The sequence below is a fragment of the Nerophis lumbriciformis genome, linkage group LG02, assembly GCF_033978685.3.
Source record: "Nerophis lumbriciformis linkage group LG02, RoL_Nlum_v2.1, whole genome shotgun sequence".
In the NCBI taxonomy this organism is placed as follows: Eukaryota; Metazoa; Chordata; class Actinopteri; order Syngnathiformes; family Syngnathidae; genus Nerophis; species Nerophis lumbriciformis.
The window spans coordinates 36,853,550-36,860,846 of NC_084549.2; positions in this window are offsets into that span (position 1 = coordinate 36,853,550).

Below are 7,297 nucleotides of genomic sequence, written 5' to 3' on the forward strand. Positions count from 1 at the left end.
ATCCATTTTCTACCGCTTGTCCCTTTCGGGGTCGCGGGGGGTGCTGGAGCCTATCTCAGCTGCATTCGGTCGGAAGGCGGGGTACACCCTGGACAAGTCGCCACTTCGTCGCAGGGCCAACACAGATAGACAGACAACATTAACCCACTAGGGCCAATTTAGTGTTGCCAATCAACCTATCCCCAGGTGCATGTCTTTGGCGGTGGGAGGAAGCCGGAGTACCCGGAGGGAACCCACGCAGTCACGGGGAGAACATGCAACTCCACACAGAAAGATCCCGAGCACAGGATCGAACCCAGGACCTTCGTATTGTGAGGCAGACGCACTAACCCCTATATATAATGTAATATTTGGCATGATTAGATGATAACTTTTAAAAGATATGCATTTTTTCCTGTCAAAATCGAAATAATAATTTTAATTTAGTAAAAAAAATGAAGTATTTTATTAACACACACTTTTCCCAGGCTTTCGCGGGCCTCATACAATGATGTGGCGGGCCAAATCTGGTCCCCGGGCCTTGAGTTTGACACCTGTGATTTAACTCAAATGGGAGGAAATAGTGCAAAAAGGCACAATGTAAGGAAAAAAATCTTAAATGTTGATACTAGTAAAACTTTATGGTGTATGCTTAATCAGATTTAACTGGATTTAAATATTGTCTCTCTGACAAAAATGCTGATGTGCAGTCCAGCTGTGAAACACTACTGCGTCACATATGAACACTGCACATTTTTCTAAGATAAAATGAACATTTCTGAAGATAAATGCATTAAAAAAAAGTATAATTACCTGTGTGAGTAGTTGTGATCCCGTGTCGCAGCAGGCAAGTGAGGGCCGGGTGCGCATCCCGGGCATTTTATAAGACCTTTATCTTATCTTCCTGCACGCCTGAATCAACAGCAGGAGTCTGCTGGCCAATCAGCGTGCAGGCAGCACGTCTTGCAGCCTCTCATCAGCTCCACTCTGTGCTCTCTGTGCCTTCACAAGGGATGCCCAACTCAACAATAATAATTAAGACCTCCGCATGGGATCCTTGGATCATTAAACGTCCCTTTTTTCATTTTTGTAGTACTTTATGTTCATCTAATTGAACTTTTTAAAGCATAATTTTCTCACTGATCAATTTTGTGGGCGTGGCACAGTGGAAGAGTGGCCGTGCGTGACCCGAGGGTCCCTGGTTCAATCACCACCTAGTACCAACCTCGTCGTGTCCGTTGTGTCCTGAGCAAGACACTTCACCCTTGCTCCTGATGAGTGCTGGTTAGCGCCTTGCATGGCAGCTCCCCCCATCAGTGTGTGAATGTGTGTGTGAATGGGTAAATGTGGAAGTAGTGTCAAAGCGCTTTGAGTACCTTGAAGGTAGAAAAGCGCTATACAAGTACAACCCATTTATCATTTATATTATTTATGTGTGAATCATTTGCACGTACTTTAATGCAGGCGCTCTTGCGCATTTTACGCACAAAACAAATGTGGCTTTTTAAACGAAGATGAGATACAAAGTAAATAGAAATCTAACCACAATAGGCCATACCTTTTACTGTTTGGACAGGAAAAATCTAGAAAAAAAATGGAGCAAACAATATATTGCGTGTTATGGATGCGCAGAACACAATGCTTCATATAGCACCCATGCAATATCAACTCATTGAAAATAACTTTATTATAACTTTATAACTTTTTTTTATTAGAATAAAACATTGCTAAAAGTCACATGCAGAGGTAGCTGTAAGAAAATCATTGCGTCGGCGTAAAACCAGTCAGTTTGGACAATTACGCATGGAGCCAGCGGGGAAAAGAGAATTTAAAAATTAGCAAAATATTCTTAAAATGAATATAAGTGAATATAACGTGTAGAAGATATAAGTGCCTCGATCCTGCCTGTAGGACACAAGTTAAATTCCATAAAAATGAGAGCATTATAGCGCGCAATGACATCAAATGTCCCCAAACTAATAACATCATCATATAAATATATAGACTTAGACTAGCTTCCTTTATTGTCATTCAAATGTGAACTTTACAGTACAGATAAGAACGAAATTTCGTTGCATTAGCTCGTTGTAGTGCAGGATAAAAGAGCAATAATGTGCAGATATAAATAAATAGATTACTTTGCACTTTTGCATATGCATCCACGTTTATGGATGTATTGTTATATATAACTGTATATGTACATAATAATATGTATATATAATGTAATAATCAAATTAAGTAAATGTTTTATGAACGGAAAACAGGTTTTTACAAGTTTTAAACGTATTGAAAAAAAAAACCCCTCTATAACTTTCCGTCCAAATATGTGTTTTGGGAGCAATCAGAGTCCATATGCGCACAATAAAGTGGACAAACAGTGGAGATATGAAGCGGCGCCTTGCTACGATAAAAGGCTGAAAAAAAAATCCAAAGTCAACTTAAATGTTGCCACTTTCCAAATAATAAAAAATCACGTCCACGCGTGTGTGTGTGTGTGCGGGCTGTAAGACAGGTGCGTGTTTGAAGCCGCCACGACGTCCCCGCTTGTTGCTGCTTGTTATGCAAAGTGTGGGCAAACACAAGGCGCAATATAGCAGATATGAGAAGCCATTTAACAATATTTAGCAGTAAAATGCCGCACGAGAGCAGGTGACACACCTGCGTGCATGCGCGGCCCGTGCGTCTTGACGCCGCGCATTCAAGCAGATCTATTTATGACTATTTGAGCAAACAGCGAGTACCAGCTGGGGCTTTATTTTCGTCTTCAGCTGTTTTGTTTGGAGGAGGTTTTGAGAAGGCCAATCGAAGTCCAACAACTCGCTGACCAGATTGTTATTATTCAATGTGCCCCCCCCTCCCTCCCCCCCAACTCCCCTCCTTTCGCTCCTTCTGCCAAAGAGGAGAAAGGGAAAGAGAAACTTCTTCAAGAAAGGGGGAAAACATCTTAAAAAACATTTAATTGCAACCCGGATGCCATATGTACAGCTCTTGTGGAGCCCCTTCAACAATGTGACTGTCTTTGAGTAAGTATGGAGTGCGCCTTTGGAGAGACCTGTGCGCTTTTTGGAGAGGTGCGCGCGTCGTGACCAGAATGACCCCCCAGCACACTTTAAACAAAAACGAATTCACTTTTAATGTGCTTTGGAGTTCCCTTTCACGGGGAAACGCATTGTACATCTCACCTCGTGCTTTTGAAGCCCAATTACAGTGGGATGGGTGGGTTGGCGTTTTTGTCCGGGCTGAAGAACACGCGGGGCTGTGCGTATACAAGAAGACCCCTCCTCCTTTGTGCACCAACACAGTCTACACCACCATCAATATTGCAAGGATGCATGAGTGAACTTCTACAGCACTAGGACAGGACTGTATTGTCATTGCACATACAAAGTACAAACCCAGTTTCCATATGAGTTGGGAAATTGTGTTAGATGTAAATATAAACGGAATACAATGATTTGCAAATCCTTTTCAACCCATATTCAATTGAATGCACTACAAAGACAAGATATTTGATGTTCAACTCATAAACTTTATTTTTTTTTTGCAAATAATAATTAACTTAGAATTTCATGGATGCAACAGTGACAAAGTAGTTGGGAAAGGGCATGTTCACCACTGTGTTACATGGCCTTTCCTTTTAACAACACTCAGTAAACGTTTGGGAACTGAGGAGACACATTTTTTAAGCTTCTCCCATTCTTGCTTGATGTACAGCTTAAGTTGTTCAACAGTCCGGGGGTCTCTGTTGTGGTATTTTAGGCTTCATAATGCGCCACACATTTTCAATGGGAGACAGGTCTGGACTACAGGCAGGCCAGTCTAGTACCCACACTCTTTTACTATGAAGCCACGTTGATGCAACACGTGGCTTGGCATTGTCTTGCTGAAATAAGCAGGGGGGTCCATGGTAACGTTGCTTGGATGGCAACATATGTTGCTCCAAAACCTGTATGTACTTTTCAGCATTAATGGCGCCTTCACAGATGTGTAAGTTACCCATGTCTTGAGCACTAATACACCCCCATACCATCACACATGCTGGCTTTTCAACTTTGCGCCTATAACAATCCAGATGGTTCTTTTCCTCTTTGTTACGGAGGACACGACGTCCACAGTTTCCAAAAACAATTTGAAATGTGGACTCATCAGACCACAGAACACTTTTCCACTTTGCATCAGTCCATCTTAGATGAGCTCAGGCCCAGCGAAGCGGGCGGCGTTTCTGGGTGTTGTTGATAAATGGCTTTCGCTTTGCATAGTAGAGTTTTAACTCGCACTTACAGATGTAGCAAAACATTTTAGTTACTCACAGTGGTTTTCTGAAGTGTTCCTAAGCCCATGTGATGATATCCTTTACACACTGATGTTGCTTTTTGATGCAGTACCGCCTGAGGGATCGAAGGTTTGTAATATCATCGCTTACGTGCAGTGATTTCTCCAGATTCTCTGAACCTTTTCATGATCGTAGTTGGTGAAATCCCTAAATTTCTAGCAATAGCTCATTGAGAAATGTTGTTCTTAAACTGTTGGACAATTTGCTCACTCATTTGTTGACAAAGTGGTGACCCTCGCCCCATCCTTGTTTGTGAATGACTGAGCATTTCATGGAAGCTGCTTTTATACCCAATCATGGCACCCACCTGTTCCCAATTAGCCTGTTCACTTGCGGGATGTTCCACATAAGTGTTTGATGAGCACTCCTTGACGTTCTCAGTCTTTTTTGCCACTTGTGCCAGCTTTTTGAAACATGTTGCAGCCATCAAATATTTGCAAAAAATAACACGAGTTTTCCAGTTTGAACATTAAGTATCTTGTTTTTGCAGTCTATTCAATTAAATATAGGTTGAAAAGGATATGCAAATCTTTGTATTCTGTTTTTATTTACCATTTACACAACATGCCAACTTCACTGGTTTTGGGGTTTGTATAACAAAGCAATTGTTACTCTAAAAGGGGTCAAATTATGATTTATTTTCTTATTTATGTTTTTATTTTTATTACATAACATGTGATAAAAGTTCATCGGTTAGAATTTTACATAGACTATGTTTTTACAGACCATCTTCAAGCCGCTTTCTGACTGTCGCTTCATGCGGAATGCTCCGTTTTAGCGGGCAACAGAGGAGGATGAATGTGTATGTACGAGAAACAAGAGGATACACTGTAAAAAAAAAAGATTGCGCAATTTACGGTTAAATACTTGCAGTTGTGGTTGCCAGGAATTCACCGTAAAAATGTATAGGACAATATGGTATGTTGATGTTGAATCCATTAATTTTGCAGTTAACTTTTTGCTTACAATAAATTACTCAGAATTTTTTTTATAAATTGTTAACCTGTTTACAAAAATACCTATAGAATTTATGGTAAAAGACATTAAAGAGAACCTACACGGTCACGGGGAGGACATGCAAACTCCACATTGAAAAACCCCTAGAGCAGGGATCGAACCTTGGACCTTCACATGGTGAGGTATGAGCGCTAACCACTGTGCCAAGTACCTGCAAAATACTTGTGTTTTGTGAGCTGTACATGAGGATTTTAACTTGGAAGTATTTGTACAACCTTTCACTGGACAACTCACAACATGGCCTTTCGCAACATGTTCCTTCAACTAAGCTATTAAAAATTGGCCTTAAAATGTCTGTAACTGTTTAATAGATGCTTGCAACTAGTTCCAGCACACTTAAACCCACAATGTGGTTAATTTTGATGCTGTTTGAAGTGAAGCACATTAATAAAACCCCTCAATGTCTGCCACGACTTGTCACAAAAACACAAGAAAACATGTTGTTAATCAGACCTTAACTGTAGGCTAATGTTTAAACACAAACCCCTGAAACAACGCAGTAAATTTAAATGTAAACTATCTGCAAAATCTTTAATTTAGACAGAATAGTACCGTACATTGTTTAGTATTTGCACTATTACAGTATTTGCAAATGCATTGTACAATTTTTCCTTATTTTCACAGTAAAGTCATGTTTTTTCTACGTATTATAACCATTGTTATTTAGGTTATCTACTGTTTTTTGGTTTGCAGGAATCCACTGCATTTACTGCAGTGGATTAGTTTTGATTTTACGGTTTTAAGCTATGGATTGTTATTAGCTAGAAGACACACTCCTGTTTTTTTCTGCTGCTAGCAAGAAATTCCATTTAGGGTTGGTCACCGTTCTCCATTCATTTTGTTCTTATCATTTAGTTCAGTTCAGTTTCAGTTTATTTGGAACATGCATACGATACAATGTAATGCATCACATATTTCCAGTTGTTTCATTACAGTATGTCCGAAAAGGAGTAGGAAAAAGCTTAGCTTATTTAATTTTACCTCTTTTCATACCATAGCAATTTTATCCCATTTCCTTGTTCTCTGTAACACAACTGTGAATAAATAAATAATAAATACATAATATACCATAGTAAATAAACAAATATTAAATACATAAATAATCTTTATCTCAAAAGAAAAAAAAAAGGTTCAAGATGTTTATCATAATTATTGTTCTGTGTACTTTGTGAACACTTGTAGTTTGAACAGTCTCTTAAACTGAATCATATTGGTGCTTTGTTTGATTTCTTTGGTTAATCCATTCCATAATTTAATTCCACATACAGATATGCTAAAGGTTTTAAGTGTTGCACACGCATACAAATGTTTTAAATTTGATTATCCTCAAAGGTTATATTTCTCCTCTTTTGTTGAGAAGAATTGTTGTAAATTCTTGGGTAGCAGGTTATAGTTTGCTTTGTACATAATTTTAGCTGTTTGCAAATGCACCAAATCGTTGAATTTCAATATTTGTGATTCAATAAATAAAGACTGGTGGTGTTCCTGGGATTAAAGACCTCACTTTTTCTCCTCCAAACATATTGCTTGGTATTGTGGCCAAACAGCTTTGTTTCATCTGACCACAGAACTTTCCTCCACAAGGTCTTATCTTTGTCCATGTGATGTCAGATGCATACTTGCCAACCTTGAGACCTCCGAATTCAGGAGATTTGGAGGTTGGGGGGTTAGGTGGGCGGGGTCGGGGGTGGGCGTTGCCGTGGCGGGGTTAAGGGGGGAGGAGTATATTTATAGGTAGAATTCACTGAAATTGAAGTATTTCTTATATATATAAATAAAATAGCCCTGCGATGAGGTGGCGACTTGTCCAGGGTGTACGCCGCCTTCAATATTCTGGGTTGGAGTCAATAACCAGGCGAGGTGACGAAGTTACGTCTCTTTACTTCATACTTCAGAACCGACTCCCACACTTGCCGTCAGGGTGTGCAATTCAACAAACTGTTGGCCAACCAAAAAGTAACCACAGAA